General features: G+C 36.2%; 1 protein-coding gene across 1 annotated transcript in view; it reads right to left on the bottom strand.

The window, feature by feature from the left end:
* Positions 1-17579, bottom strand: part of IMPG1 (interphotoreceptor matrix proteoglycan 1) — a 1456118-nt gene that overhangs the window by 1159575 nt on the left and 278964 nt on the right. The window lies entirely within an intron of this gene.

Consider the following 17579-nt stretch of genomic DNA (forward strand, 5'->3'; position numbering starts at 1 on the left):
AGTTATTTGTGAGCAAATTCACATATTAGGTTGAAATGAAATGGTTAGAAAACTCAATGGGATTATTTATGTTTTGGTTTGATATTTACTACATATATGTTAATTTATGTTAATTTATTATAATGAGAGTCCAATGGAAAACAAAGTGGCTATATAAAAAGAAGTGATGTAACACATTTTAAATGTCTGAGGAAGTTTAACAGAGATTTAAATGAAAGTGCTAACACTGTTTATTTTACCATTAAAGTACAAATTGTTTTGTACCATTCAAGTTTGTGGTTTGTAGCTGAGGAGACGGGGTGCATTGACTTTTTCAATTTCATTTAGTTTGTTTGTTTTTCATTTTATTATTTTGGAATTTGAGGCAAAAACCTGCAGTGAGTGCGCATGATTGCTTTATAGCTTGTTGAATAGCTCCTCCATCTTGGATTGGTTGATTAGCATATAGTTAAGCTGTTTATGCTGTAATTATTATGCCACAATTTTTACAATGTTTGTGTGGCTCTACACAATGTGTATAGCCACTTACTGAATGCAAATTTGTGTGCTACTATGTGCGCATCACAACGTGCACACAGTTTTAGCAAGCCATGTAGGCTTTATTGAATCTGCACCTATGTACAGTACATGTCTGAAAGAAAGAAATATAATTGCTATCAAAGTATGACTTTATGCAAGTTTTTGGGATTGTCCCCCTTTTCTTTATGTTGCCCTCTCTTTGTATAATCCTGTGTAGAGAATACAAAAATTCTTCAAATTGTGGTGGTGAAGTGCTCTTCCATCTCCTTGTAATATTTTCCTAGCCATAGGCAAGATAATCCACAGAAGATAATAGTTTTCATTAGACTTCTGATGATTTTCAGGCATATTAAATAAAAATAATAATGTAAGTATAAATGAACCCAGGCAAAACAAATGGCAGCATTGCAGTTCAAAAAATGTTTAATAACAATACATTATACTTGCTTTGTATGGACTGTTTACTATAGTGAACCAGGCATTTATCAGGAAGATTTTGGTCCTGTTCTTTTGTCTGTTATAAAAATAATAATGTATATAAGGAAAATGTATCAGTCTCTAAGGCCTGAAGTAAATTATTAATTTTGTTTCAGAAAATGTATAAATAAGAAATTGTACAATGTATGTGTCCAGTCAGTCCTACAGATGTGCATGCATGTTGAGCATTCAGTATTCTTTTCATTGCTAAACATGTTTATTCTATTGAGTGTTAAAACTTCCCTAGGTAGAAATTTCCATGTAAAGATAAGCCAAAAGTGCAGCAATGGGGTATTTCTTACAGATTTTTATCAATGATTTATATTATCTTCATATAGGGATGACTTTTCTTCTAAATAATGTAATCCAAGAATTTATAGTTCAGTAGTATATATTGACGGTTATACTCTTTAGACTTATTCTCTTATTTAAAATTTCACATAAAAAAATTTTAACTTTGGAGGTTCTTTATAATTAGATCGAGATGAAGGAAATGTATCTAGTGCATGTGATTTAATTCATTTGTAAAAAAACAATCTAGTGGACCTAGACTGAATTCTGATATTAATGATTCTGTAGATCACAGTTCCAACACATCGACATATGATTTGTTTTCCTTGTTTTACTTATTAGACTTTTGAAGATGAATTAATTCAAAAAATTCCTTAGTTATTTTAAATGTAATTAATGCATCAAACCATAGTTCATGATCCACATCACCAAGAATAGAATACTTGAAATGGTTAAGGATAAACCTGATATAATTACAGTGTGCTGGATTATATATGAAAAAGTGTATGTAATTACAAAGATAAAGCCAGTTTGGCTTACCTATTATGTCATTAGTAGGAACATTAATTTTTATTTTGTTAGGACAGAAAGTAATATATGTAGTGATTTCATATTTAACTAGTATATAACCAATGTTATAACTCCAAATATTGCTGCTTTGGTGTAAATATCTACACTTGGAAAATTAATGACCCCAAGTTCCCATGGTCTAAGCTGTATAGTATACATCTAACATATGACTGACATATTGAATAAGCTATTTCAGACTTAACAGAAAGTTTATAAAAAATACATTTAAAGAAATATATGCTTGTATAACTATGTGCATGGAATAATCAAAATTCCTAGTCTAGTAGTAAAAAACACACTAGACTAGACTAGAGTAAATTTCAAGCTAAAGCATCAGTAAACAATAAATGGAGATTAGTCAAGGAAAGAACATTGCATCTGGAGAACAATCTTTCACATATGATTAAACAAACAAACAATATATAAGTAAATTACTCAAATAATTAAGTTGCTAACTGTTTATTGCACTTTAAGTTACTAATTGTTGCAAATTGTTTCTGTAGGCTACACACTAAAGTGCGCTAGCCGATTTACAGCATTTATAGCATTTACTGTCTGTTTTTTTCCTTATCTCTGTAATAAAACAAAAAAAATCTCTTGTTTTCCCGCATTACTGAACTAGAGTAGTCCAGTTTCAGAGTTGCTGATCCCTGGGCTTTGTTTATAGTTCCTGTTACTGATCCATTGCCTTATTAGGAAGGAGGGAAGTTTCTTTGCTTACCAGTGGGAGTGGGAGGCACTGAGCGGCCTTTCTGTCCGATTTGGTGAAGTTTCAGCCAGAAACTAGTAGTCCATTGGTCGTTTTGGGCCAATTCCGAGCTCCCTTCAGCCCCCTGCTATAAAACACGCTAAACGCGTTAGCTGATTTAGCTGAGTTGCCACTGTTGCACACAAGAGCAGCGGTTAAACAAGGTTAACTATTCGCCATCTAAATTCCACTCTTCAAATTTTCCCTTAGAACTACCTTCCTCGAGCTGTACTGCTGATCTAACCAGCATATCCTATAACTGAAAAGTTCATCTCTACTTGATTCCCAAGTAGACTATTCTCTATCTGTAAAGCCTAGCACTTACTCCTACAGTACTTGCACCTTGATAAAGCACTCTTATTATAGATAGTACCCCACCAGCCTAAAACCCACTTCCCGAGTCCTTTGAAAGTCTCTTTATCTACTACTTCTAGTATGTCGAGGGATCAGTTGCTGGTGTCCTCTCCAGCTCAACTGGTGAACCTGGGAATATTGAGGCAATGTTACAATTGCCTCATGTACACAGACAATCCTCTCCTCCTCCCACAAAACACAAATACATGCGAGAGATGCAACTATACGGCCAAACTGGAGGCTGAGCTCTCTCAACATAGGACTGGCAAGACCAGACAGGAGGAGAAGGTAACCACACACAATACATACCCAGTCACACATGGTACCATCACAACTTCAAATCATACACATACTCACACAAAGACATACTCAGAGGCTCTGATCAAAAATTTACCAAAACAGCAGAGGCCACCAAAGCAGACACCCAAACAACTACCACCTCACGACCCAACACATGCAACACATAGACCACACAGTCAGAGTGTCAAACAGTCACAGCCCTTAAGGCCAAACAAAATGCCAGACACACTTGTCATTGGTGATTCCATAGTCAGACACACTGACGTCCCGCTCAACAGACTGAGTAAGGAGAAGGTCACAGTAAGCTGCCTGTCGGGCACTAGAATCCGCCACATAACGCAAGCACTCAGGTCTCTCAACAGCAGGTACAAGTACGACTCAGTCATTGTCCACGCTGGTGTCAACGACCTGAGACTTACCTCCTTGGACTACATGAAAAGGGACATCGAGGAGCTCTCTGATTATGTAGCCCAGGCAGGTATGACCCTGACCTTGAGCAGTATCCTACCTTCACCTAGAATGATGCCACAATACAGTGATAAGATGATCAGCTTTAATAATTGGCTTAAATTTTGGTGTCATTCAAAGGGGATCCAATGTCTGTCTGCCTGGGATGACATGCTGGACAAGCCACGCTGCTTCACAAGGGACGGCTTGCACCTGTCACCCCTGGGCTTCCGGATATTGGCAAAGGCTCTTGCCACCCCATAGTGCCTTTTTAGGCAAGGCTCAAATTCTAAACCTACCACCCTAGAACACCAAAAAGGAAAAAAACTAAGGGTAATGCTGCTCAATGCCAGAAGTCTCACTCTCAAGATGCACGCACTCGAGGCCCTTCTCAATATGGAGAACATTGATGTCTGTGCTGTGACAGAAACCTGGTTCAAGGCTCCTGAGAGCACCCCAGCACTAACAGGTTTCACCTCATATCATGCGTTCCAGCCCCAAAATCCGGACAACACCAAGAAAGGAGGGGGGGTGTCCATATTCATAAAGGACACCCACACCTCAAGGCTGGTGGCAACGCACGATGCATCGGAGACCATCCAGGTGCAATTAACCATAGGCAAGACTGCTCTGCAATTTGTAGCATGTTACAGGCCACCCTCTCAAACTCAGGAACCCCACATGGCCTTCCTGAAAACATTGGAGGGGATAAATGTATCTCCAAACACCATCATACTAGGTGACTTCAACTACCCTAATATAGACTGGGAACACTACTCAAGCCCGAACACTCTAACCCAAAGATTCCTGGAGTTCATAAACTCAAATGCCATGGAACAACTAGTCACCATCCCCACAAGAGGAGAAAACATACTTGATCTCATCATCACGAACATGGGATCAAAATGTTCAACACCAGAAGTATACCCTCACTGGTGAGATCAGATCATAAACTAATCTCGCTGGAGGTCCTCATCCCGCCCCACCTGAAACAAAAAGACCACAGTGAAAACTTCTCAAAAGCCGATTTCACACTTCTAAAAACTAGTGTGGTCTCCTTTAAGGCCCCTGAGCCAGTGGTAAACATTACTCAAACCGCTGAATCACTTACAAATGCCTTCTACCAGCACCTACAGGACTGCATGGATCAGGCAATCCCAAACAAAACTAAGACTCTCTGTACCAAAGGCAAGCGTCCAGTCTGGTGGACCCCAGCCATAAACAAGCTCTACAACAAAAGGAGGAAGCTACTACAAGATAGAGCAAAATCCTTGAAAGGTAAGACACCTTTGATCATTATAAGTAAAAACTAAGAGCTCTCATAAAATCATCCAAGGCAAATTTTGAGAGAAAAATCACCAAGGACTCTAAAGACAATCATAAGGCCTTCTTTAGCTATGTTAGAAACCTAGGAGGAAACTCCCAGATATGCTCAGAATTAGTTCAAAATGATGTGAAAATTACTGAACCTACACACATTGCTAACATACTGGCTGACAGGTTCAGTGCAAACTCCCCAAAAGGAGAGATATCTATTCCAGAGGATTGTAGCCCCACAAACATCTCCAACGCCCAGGTGAGAACTGCCCTCACTAAGGCAAAAAACACAACATCCATGGGACCGGATGGTGTCCCCGGCTGTGTGCTTCATGAACTCAATGAGGAATTAAACCCACAGTTAGGACAGCTGTTTAATCTTAGCCTCAACTCAGGATACATACCCAAGGAGTGGCGCACGGCGACTGTGGTCCCACTTCATAAGGGCGGTGCCTCCACAGACCCTGGAAATTACCGCCCCATTAGCTTGACAAGCCTTATCTGCAAAGCCATGGAGAGGATCATAATGGAACTCATAAATAAAGACATAGGGAACTTGCAGACTTTGGATCCAACCCAGTTTGGCTTTGTCAAAGGCAGATCCTGCCTCTTAAACTTGGTTGACTTTTTCGAGACAGTCACCAAGGCCATTGATGAGGGAAAGGCAGTCCATACAGCCTACCTCGACCTGGCAAAGGCCTTCGACACAATACCCCACTCAGGTATCATCGAAAAACTCATCAGCTTGAATGTAAACCTATACATCACAAGATGGGTTGCAAACTGGCTAAGTGACAGAACCCACAGGGTCAGAGTTGCTGGAGCCATGTCAGACTCAAAGCCTGTCACAAGTGGTGTCCCACAGGGCTCAGTCCTGGGTCCACTCTTGTTCGGCATCTACTTTTCTGAAGTACAAGCAAACACAGGAGGGTTATGGCTGACAAAGTTTGCAGATGACTGCAAACTGGGCGCCATAGTCGAAAACACATCTGACATAGATATCCTCCAGAAGGGCCTCACAGAAATGGATAACTGGTGCCAGAGCCATGGCCTGAAGTTAAACGCCAAAAAATGCATAGTCATACCCTTCGGGAAAAACAAGGTTACCCCTAGCTACCATATAGGTGGCAATCCACTGAGCACAGAAAAAGTCATCAGGGATCTGGGGACCCAAGTTGACAGTAGCCTTTCGTTTGACACTCATGTTGCTAAAGTAGTTAGGAAAACCTTCTATATCGCCCACCTGATCATGAAGGGATTCACATCTAGATCAAGGGAGGTCATCCCCCTGTACTCATCACTCATTAGACCTATGATTGAGTACAATGCCCGTTCGAATGTATCTGACCAGACACCTGCTGCAGTTTGAAAGGCCCCAAAAGTTCCTCACCAAAAGGATAAAGGGTCTCAAAATATGTCTTATGCTGCCCGACTGAAAGAACTCCAGCTCTATTCAGTCTCATACCGCTTGCTCAGAGGTGACCTGTGCCTGACATATAAGGCCATGTCAAACCCAGATTTGATGAATATGCTTCACCTCAAAAATCTAGATCCCTCAGAACCACAAGGGCGGGAGACTTAAACCTTGACACGGTTATAAATAGAACGTGCTGGAGGGACAGATTCATCACCCAGAGACTCCCTATGCTGTGGAACAAAATCCCGGTACATGTGAGGCAGAGCACCTCGCTGGCCTTGTTCAAGAGGAATCTTGACCAATGGATGGGAGATCGCAGATATACCCCAGGGATTACTTCAGTGTCACTGCTTGACAGAGGCACAGAAAAATGATAGGCATAGTTTTTATTCAAACTAAAGGGGTGGCGAAAGCCACATAACTATGGGCTAGGCTTATAAATGCCCTTGGGCAGATAGCCTAGTATGAACCTATGAACCTATGAATAGTGCATTCAAGAAATTTATCAAATTGACAATCACAATCTCAAACAGGCAATCTGCATGACTCCCACTAAAACCACCTCCAGATGATTCCAATATCCTGGTAATCCATAATCAGTTTCTGCCATCCTCCTTGTTCATAAATGCTTATCAAACAATTCAACCACATTCTTTACAGTCTTACTCAAATATCTCATCCTCATGTATTCCCTGGACTAATGACTCTGTGATTTCAACAAACATCAGCCAACACATAAGTAACAGTATGAATAAATTCCCATCACTCTTCCCACAGACAAGGTTAAAAAGCTACTTCTAGATAATGAATATGGACCTTACTTTAATGGAAAAGACAACATAAAATTCAAGCCAAATCTCATTACTATGCAGAAAATGCTCAGATCTATTACACTAGCTATAACAAAGTGTCCTTCAGGGAACAAACATTGCTTCCCTGACCCAACATCAGTCACAGTCTATGAAGAGTAATTTCACCTTGTCTAACAGACATTGCTCATAATTTCTCATATACTTAATTATCTAAATTATATGTATAACGATAAAAAAGAAGAAACATATATCTGCATGCAAACTAAGTACAGGACCTGATATTCCAGATTATATCCCCATCCCTTTCCAATGCATAAGACGTTCAATAGCCCATACTTGAGAAAGTAGCAACATTGAATGAAAACCCACAACAAAACACATCCGAACATGCAGCATAACATCAGGAATGCAGCAGTACTTTCATAAGTCTATCGATTCTCTAATCCTTCACTATCACACGAGGTCCACCAGCAGTCCTCTAATGTTACCATATAATCTATTAGGCTAACATAAAAAGATTTATTCAATCAAGATAATGGCATAAACCATTACATTGAAATTTCAACTCTATGATAAGTATATAACATTGCTCTAACATTCTGTAACATTCCTGCTCTGGACACTAGAGAAGAAGTTCAGAAATGATGTCAATGTCTCCCATGTTTTAATCATAACAGAATCATAAAATGACAAATTGTTTTAATTTAAGAATGAAAGTAAGTCATAGAAAACAAGGAAGGAAAGGAAATGGTCATTATCAGTTCTGGTTAGAATGGAAGGAAGTAGAGTATAATAGCTTGGACCTATGAATAAAACTCAGCTCAGAATGTGTCTAAAGATAAAATTTGGGTTTGGAATTGATTTAGAAGAAATCCACTACTAGTTGAACAGACCTAGATTCGGTGACTCTAAATATGAATGGCAAGATTATAAGCTCTAGAAGGTATGCCGATGTAGAGGCCTGAAACAAAGAGTAACAACCAGCAGAAAACTTAAAAAAATGACAAAACCAACAAGTTGGAACCAAAGCCACAATAAAATAAAAAGTAGTGATTTTGTGATTTTGTTCTTTTAATGTTAGAACTTCCTCAGAATTCTGAAGAAGTTCTAAGATTAAAAGAATGAAAGCACCAAATCCCTTGTTGGTTTTGTCATTTTTTCAATGTAGAGGTTTCATTAAGTTTCAAATATAAAGTATGAAATGTAGGGGATTAGTGCCTGTTCAGTATTATTTGAAGTTCGATATTTATGTGTGTGTGTGTGTGTGTGTGTGTGTGTGTGTGTGTGTGTGTGTGTGTGTGTGTGTGTGTGTGTGTGTGTGTGTGTGTGTGTGTGTGTGTGTGTGTGTGTGTGTGTCTGCGTGTGTGCGTGTGTGCGTGTGTGTGTGCGTGTGTGTGTGTGTGTGTATGTGTGTCTGCGTGTGTGCGTGTGTGCGTGTGTGTGTGTATATATATATATATATATATATATATATATATATATATATATATATATATGTATATACGTGTGTGTGTGTGTGTGTATAGATATATACATATACAGCTATATAGATATACATTTAGTATTTATTGTAAGTTAATATTATGTTCATTTAGCCTGTTGACATTTTAATATATGTCTGTTGGTGTAATTTCAAAGGGAAACATCTATGGGTCTTCCATTTAACTGATCAAATGTGTGAAAGGAGAACTAATTTGTGCAGCTCTTGAGCTAGACATGGGAAAATTAATGTAACAGACATCAATATTCCCTTCATGTGACTATCTCTAAAGGAATTGTTAACAGAATTTGATTGTTTTGTTCAGAAGGCAGAACATCTAATGATGAAGTAAAGTAAACAACTGGACTAGAAACACCTTTAAAAATAAATAAAAGCACAATTAAAGGCATACATCTAAGCATTTTTCTTAAAGTGTCATTTGTGTTAAGTATACTAAAGATTTAAGCAAAATTAAGAAAAGGCTAAACATTTTTAAGCTATGAATACATTTATGTCTATTCTATGGTATAGATAACATATAAGAATCAATTCATGCAGTTTTGTCAGGAGATCTCTTTAAGGTTCTGGATGCCCAGTCCATATCTTTGGTGATGGGAAGAGTATTGTGATTTTTTTTTCCATAAAGGATGCTGTTTCTAAAAAAGTATTGTTAAAGGATCTTGCTGAAAAGATAATAACACTTTAATCTTATTCTCCTTTAGCAGTATTAAAGGACAGCATGTTTTCCTTTTTTAAATAATTTTCTATAATAGTAACTATCACATCTGATATTATGCTTCCCATATTTTAAAGGTGTTTCTGCCCAAACTCATTTAAGGATAAGTTCATTATCCAGAAATGAAAGCAACTTTATTATTACAATTCTTGGTTGAGAGTCTGAATTAGTAGATGCTGGCTTATGAATTGACCAGTGGAGCTTTTTCTATCCCTTGAAAATTACCTTTCTGTAGATTAAAGCATTTAATAATCTAAGAAGACAAAAAAATGTGATAATATCTTCTCTCTCAGTTTTCTCTGCTGCCCAGAAATTCTGATATGGAATATTTTTCTTTCTCTGTTCTCTAAGACTGCTAGTTTATTCGGTAGCCATGTATTTTGCTTCAGAAGAAAGTCTGTTTGAAGTTCTTCCTCTTTAAGTCTTTCATCAACATTGGATAATGCAGTCTCAATATCTGTGATTTTTAATTCCTGTTGCTGAATCATTTCTTTTAAAATATCAGTTTGCCTTAGACTATTCTCTTTCAAATTGTCTAGGTACTCCTGAGATCCATCTATTTTCAGGAAAACTTCCTAAAGAGAGATCATTACTTGTTATAAATCCTTTGCCAGAAAGGAATCAAAGTGAAAATGTTCATCCTTCACTTTCATCAGGTAAGTCTCAAAAAGTAGTTTGACATGAACTTATTGAAAGTCTCTTCAGATTTCTGTAGGAAGTTGGTAAGAAGATTAACAACAGCAATCAAGTGCTTTTTTTCTATTACAGTAACATTTCCAGAACAATAAAGAAACAGCTTCAGAGTTCTGAAAAGATACTCTAACTTAACTATCCTGTGTCTGCACCCCCCCCCCCATTTTTCATTACATTTACGTAACAATAGATTAGAATAAACATTAACATTTTGGATTTTACTATGAAGTAGATAAGGTTAGTGGTATATTAGAGTTCAACTTTTACAGAAAAAAATGCAATTTATAAATATCTACTTAAATGGCTCCAATGAGCATTCTCTGAATGTTAACAAGAGTATCGGTAGGAATAAGCCATCAGAATATCTAGATTTCCCTTCTATGGACAATGATTTTAATCATGACATGTTAAAATTGGAATAGTTATTTTAAGTGCAGAGGGTACAATTATAGTTTTATGCATAACATTATAGAAGAAGTTAGCTAAGAAGTGATACTCATTTTCCATTACTGAAAGGAACACCTGTGATTTATGACAGAGAAGTAGCTAGGGGTGTACTGTATGCTTTGGCTTGTCCTATACATTAATGTTTGGACGCACATGAAATAAGACAAGTGATTTATAGGTTCACAGGTAAGTATTAGTTTAGCTGCCCTTGTGGATTTGTCTAGTCTTTTTCCTTTTTGTGCTCAGAATAACCTAGCCCATTTGCGTATAGATTGGTCTTACCCATCCCATGGTCAATACTTATAAATTACCCCTAATGAGAATAACTGAAATTATATTATAGATAATTTGAGGGGGCCCATGCACGGAATAAAACATTTAGGATCTGCATCTCTCCATTAGTAGTACAGAGTAGTCCTGGGGAAAGTTTTTTGTTTCCCACCCATAAATGTAAGTTGCAAGAAAGTATGAATGGGGTGAACATTGTTTTATGTGGATGGGGGGATAACTGTATATTTATAATAACTGTAGAGCCATTCATGGCAATCATGATTTTATTAGAGCTTTAGGGGACTGTTCTCTGTGTTTTATAATAAAAAAGTACTAACTTACAGACTATGTTAGAAAATTCAAGTATACATCCTAATAATTTCAGTGGTAAGGAACCTGGCTCATTTGCTTATGGTTTCTGTAAGGCCTGTAAGTACTTAAAACTGGCAAAATAATTTAGATAAGTTTGATGGAGAAGAGTTTCAGTCCTAACAATAGATTTGCATGTCATTTGAAAAAGAGGTCTGCCCATAGATGTATGTGTAACATGTGACTCATTTTACATAAGAAAAATGAACTGGAGAATTTCAGTTAGAATTTTGGAACAAATAAATTACAACAATAATAAATCTATTAAAAGACAATTTATATAACAATACTTTGAAATGTGCTATTTAAGAAGTTTTATTTTTTGTATGGATTACATTCAAGAACTTTTCTAGTAGCAAAGTAAATTTTTACTGGATGAGAAGGGGTTAATATGACAAATCAAATTGCTGCCATACTTCCACAGGGTTGAATGAGTCTCTGAGTATTAACTACTGATTAAAGTTAATTGAGAATAATGGCTGTATTTAAAGAAGGAGGAGCTTAATGAAATTTATAAATGTTTTCTTTTGTTTGTTACTATAGTTGTTCTGAAGAAGTCTGATTATTAAACAAAGCACTAGTTGTCTAGTGTATGTTTAAGTTTCATATCTTGTAAAATATATAATTACGTTTTATGTGTTAAATTATGAAAGCTGAAACTGACTGATAGTAACTTTATTTAAATAAACATATCAGAGCTGTTTGACATCAACTCTTTATAATAGATGTTGAAATGAAAAAGGAATTTATTTATATAGATGCTGAAATGAAAAAGGACTATGATAATATATTGAATGCCAAATGATTATCAGAGAAAAATGTTGACAGTTTCTCTCACGGATGTCTGCTGTTGAAGTGTTGCAGTAAAGGACCAGCTACTGAAAAACTAATACAACAATGCAGTATGATATAAAAAAAAATACCTACCAAATAATTAAATATATAAGTAATTTATACAGCAAGTGTTTGGTTGCCATTGCTTTCTGCAAGTGCCTTATAGACTCAAATGAAGTGATGTTTTTGGGAATCATAATGGAAGACAAGTGCGACACATGCAGTGCAGAAGCACTACTCCTCGTATTAATAAATAGACCTGGTATTGATTTCTACCTAAAATGCTGTTAACATTGTTGATTTCTGTTACAGGTTCAGCTTTACCATTTGGAAAGTTTTAATTTCTCTGGCTGTTTCACACACCTGTGTCTGTAATATATGGATGGGGGAAAAACAATTTGGGTGTGTTGCTCAGTTGAGGTTATTATTTATTTACTTAAAAAATACTGTATTTTCTACTGAGTAGTTTGTGTGTGTATGCGTGTGTGTGTGTGTGTGTGTGTGTGTGTGTGTGTGTGTGTGTGTGTGTGTGTGTGTGTTAGTCATTGAGTAGACTGAAATGCTTTTGCAGTGCTTTGTAGAAGAATAAAACACTTACTTAAATTCTGTGATACAATTTTCTGTTTAGTGAGGAAATTAATATATTTGGCATTTATTTACATTTTTTCATAAAGTACATGGTTTCAGTATAGATAAGACTGCCTTCTTACTGTAATGAGTATGGAATTTAGTTGGGATTGCAAACAGTTTCATCTAAGAAATAGTATATTTATAGAAGACGCTAAATATTTTGAATTTTCTAATCTGTCTTTAAGAAAAATTGAAGTTTGCCTTAAATTCATTCTTTTATAACCTATGTCTAATAGGTACTTTAAATTTAAATCAGCACTTGGTAGATCTAATAGTTTCCACAACAGTACTACTTATAACTATCTTACTAGTTAATCAAAGAGTTTGTTCAGACACGTTCAAGTCTGTTTCTGATCTGATAAATAGGGAAGCATCAGGAAACTGTAGCTTAGGAATCAAAAAGAGGGACAACTTTAAATGGGGTAAACAATGTTTTTTTTAATTACATAAATATATTTTTGTTAGTTTTGACAGTAAGATTTGGAGCTACATGTTATACTCACACCAAATCTAGCTTCCTTTGATTCAGACACAAACTGCCATGCTGAAGCTGATACACTTTTCATCAAGTATTACTACCACTCTAGCTTAAGTGACCTTTTTTTATAGGTGAATTAATCTTCAGTTTATTTCTGTTTAGCAAAATGTTATGAGAGGCTAGCTTTCCTTTTTCTTTGGTGTTGTGAATGTAGAGTAGTCTGTTGCCCCCTAGATATGTTGCCATATATGTCATGGGTTAAGCTAATTAAGTTATAAGATTATGCCTTTGTCAGAATAAAATAAAAGCTTCACAGAAAAAAATAAATAAAAGCTTCACAGGTTCACAGTGCCTGGACTTGGTCAGCAGTCTAGCAAGGAGGATTTGAGACCTAAAAAGCTGTGTGCTCTCTCTATGTTCTTCCTAGGTAAAATAAAGTCCCTTAGGATTATAGGCGATAATAAAAAAAACTATGGCTTAATTCCAACCTGTTCTGGTGGCCAAGACAGTTGGGAATTGCTTTTCTTGGCTTGTCTTTATACATTCCAACTCATCTTGAAGCTTTTGTATTTTAGCCATAAAAAACTACTCTCAAATGAATTGTTTCTGAGTTCTATTACTTACCTAAAGTGCTTTTGTAGCAACAATTTTTTCAATTGCTGCATAACCACTACTCATTTCATTTACATATGTTACAACATACATGGGTGTGTATTGTTTTTTTCTATTGTAAAATACACTATTAGTCATTATAAGATAATTAAAATCTTCTTAGTGATTCCTCTCCATTTCCATTAGTTTGAAAAGGGTTTAGCATACCCTCATTTGCTGTAGTCAGCCTCCTACCAAAAGCTTCAGGCTGCTCTTCTTTCAGGAAGCTTGATGGATTTTTATAATCTGACAGTGTTCCTTTTCTTTGGTATTCATCCAGTCAAGTATTCACAATGTTTCAGAGAAAATAAAGCAAGGTACTTAGTTTAATCCAAAAGACTGATAATTCTGCATAGTTTATTTTCTTTGTTTACTACAGAAACTGTAGCAAAGAGCTATACAACCTATTTGCCACAGTTACTAGCACACATGTACATTGCTAGCAGTCTTTTCAATAATTTAAGCAGCCTTTGTGTTAATTGTGACTGCTTAAATGATTGTTGGCACACTCATTCAGTAACCACAATCAATCAAACACACCATTGACTTGCAGGGACTAGTTAACACTGATTTGCAGTTCTGTTTGTGCCCTCTAACAGCTCACACCCAAGGTAGCTACCTGTTTACCCTGCCCTAGCTATGGCTTTCATGTAGTTAATCAGTTTCTGATTGGATGAATTAAATCGAGAGGGGGTTTATTCAACAGACAGTGGAATATTTCAAATATGAAATCATCACATTTCATGATACATTTGATACTAGTTTACACGGAAGATGAATGTCTTCTGGTGCACAGGGAATATTAGTAAATAGTACTTTAATGCTATCTTTGTTTGGTGAGCTCATCTAAGAAGGTGACAAGAGATCCAAAAAGAATTAGGTCTTATTTTCTTTGTGATGGATCTTTGCCAATTGCACTAGATAGCATGACAGCAGTAATTTGTCCAATAAGAGTTGTACAGACAGACATATGCCTCTCTGACATGGCTTTTAAACTCATTGAGGGTCAGGTGGGCAACTCTGTATGTTTTGAAAACGGTAAGAGTTAAATGAATGGTCATTATCTACAATGACTCTGAGGTCCTTTATTACTTTGTCATCTTTTAGTTGTTGGCCATTAATAGAATAGTTATATAACTGATTTTTTTTTTTGTAAAATGTATGAATACTGCACATTTTATATTGAAGATAAATAGTATTTATCCTGCACCACTCATGTAATGTTATGTGCTGTTTAAAGGGAAATTGCATCAGCTGTGGTAAGAAAAATGTTTCCTGTTTGCAATCATATGCATATTTAGCGAGCAAAACACTTTACTTATTTCTAGCACTGGAGAAAACTGTGTCAAAAAAGTACAGCCCCACCAGACCAAGCCTCAAGTGAATTTACTGATTATTGGAACTGGAGAGGACAGGAGTCCTGTTATTCTTACCTATTATGTAAGACCACTAATCATGAGGCCATGTTATTATAACTTTATTTACTTTCCCTAAATTTACAAATAATTCTGTCACAGGGTATACATCCAATTGTCATGCACATGCAGATAATATCATAATTTAACAAAATAAAACACCTCAGTGTGTATCACTTACTCACATTGTATAGCAGTATTATTATTAGAACAAAGATCCATGGCACCAGAAGTTAGTAGTGTGCAGTCTGCTGAATTACTAAACCTGACATGACTAGCAGATTACGTCTAATATGTGACTATAAGTTTGTTCAAGTTTAATATTTATGGCTCTTTTTCCAGAAAATGACAAAGTCAAATTCCTTCAATTAGCTGCAGTGGAAATATTTAACCCTGTAGTACAGATTCTTATATGCTGAACAGCTAAATGGTCTTGGGTCAGAGAAAGGTCAATTCTCTTCATAAAAGAAACGCAATTAATTTAATCTGCCTACTGATACAGACATATGGGAGTACATGGAAAAATGATTTATATCGTATAACAGCTATTATGCAAATAAGACAATATAACTTTGCAGGCGGCTTCCCATTAACTGCATAGGAAAAGTGAAAGTACAGCAGAAAGACATTTACATCAAAACTCATAATTACATTTATTATTAATTTTTACAAAGTAACATTGGCTGTTATAGCATGTTTCCAGCCTAATACTTCCTATATCTGTGTGAGTTATGATCACATAGGTACCGGAAAACAAAGAACCATTAAATGAAGAGGTGTAGGAAGCAGGTGAATATATGACTTGCAGGTAACAGATAACAGTCACAGCCCAAACATAATGTATGCCTTGTAGTGATGGCAATATAGCACATATCACTGCTGCAGCCACACAATGACTTTAGAATGTCTAGAAAAGCTTAATTTAATTGATGTTGTGTTTGTAGATCTCTATAAGCATCTCACTGCTTGTAAATAATCCTTCCTTCATATAGTGGCTAATTTGTATGCTGTCTAGGTACATAATTCCCTGTTGTATAGTATTCAGACAAATAACAACAAATGACCTTACCGGTCTCTGCTAGACAAATAAACTTAATGTCTTGCAGATGTCAGAATCCATCAGTCCTTATATAAACTTTGCAAATGCCTGCACAGATGAAAAGAACAGTTTTCTAGTTAAACACACAACTGAAAAGCATAATATCCTAATTAACCAACTATGTAATCAAATGTCAGTGAAGGCAATTCTGTTTTACAATCTGAAAAGACTGCTATGGTCAAACACTGAAAAAAATCATATTTTATCTCATTTCACTTTGATTTGATCTTCTGCCTGTGCTAACATCTCTTCAGAAATGTAAGTAGTTCATTATTATTATTATTATTATTATTATTATTATTATTATCATCATCCTCCCCAAAATACTTTGCTGGACAAAGTCATAATGACACAATATTATTGGTATTATTTTTCATTGAGGCTTTCCCCAGTCTACAATATACTCCATTTCTCCAGAAGATAACATTTTTTGAACTTTTCTTTCTTCGGGCTATTCTCTGTACTCTGTTAAAAAGATAGTGCTTAGAATTACTGTTTACTTTCAAAATTTCTTGAGATAGTGTCATTAAAATACTTTTTGGTGACACGTCTGGTTTATATTCTTTACTAACTTCAACACACCCTGTAACCATGTAACAAGACCTCTCTTTTTCAACTGCAAAATATGCCTACATTAACTTTTTGTAAACCCTAAGAATCGTTTAAATGCAGGACCTTTTCCTTCATTAACTTTCTCTGTCAAATAATGGAGCCAAATCTCCTGTCATTTTACCCTAAGCTGTTCTCTAAATTCTGGCTAGCATCAAACATCATCAGAGCTGTCTAGCCATTGTATATGAAAATTACTTTCTCGTTTCAGCAGTATTATCGCTGATCTAGCCAAGATCATCATTATTTTATTATTGAAATAGGACCATAGACAACATACTTCATAGTGTCCACCCAGGCATTCCACCATCTCCCCTCTGCATGCATACCGTAGCATTCTCTTTAGCCACCCCCCCACATCACCATCCTGACCTCTTGCCATCATCCAGATTACTATTTGCATTTTTCCCCTCACACCTTATTGTACTCTTTAGCTTTTTTCTGGCATCTTTTCAATACAATATAACTAGAAGAAATAAGGGAATTAAAAACAGCTGCACTACCAGATGTCATGGGGTTCTAGATACTCTGAAGTGTGTTTTATGGTCTTTTTTCCAATCTTTTTGATGTAATGATGACCTAAAGAAAATCACAGGTAAGTAAAGAAATTCAATGT

Source organism: Protopterus annectens, chromosome 1.part1, assembly GCF_019279795.1.
Source record: "Protopterus annectens isolate FY-2018-M chromosome 1.part1, PAN1.0, whole genome shotgun sequence".
In the NCBI taxonomy this organism is placed as follows: domain Eukaryota; kingdom Metazoa; phylum Chordata; order Ceratodontiformes; family Protopteridae; genus Protopterus; species Protopterus annectens.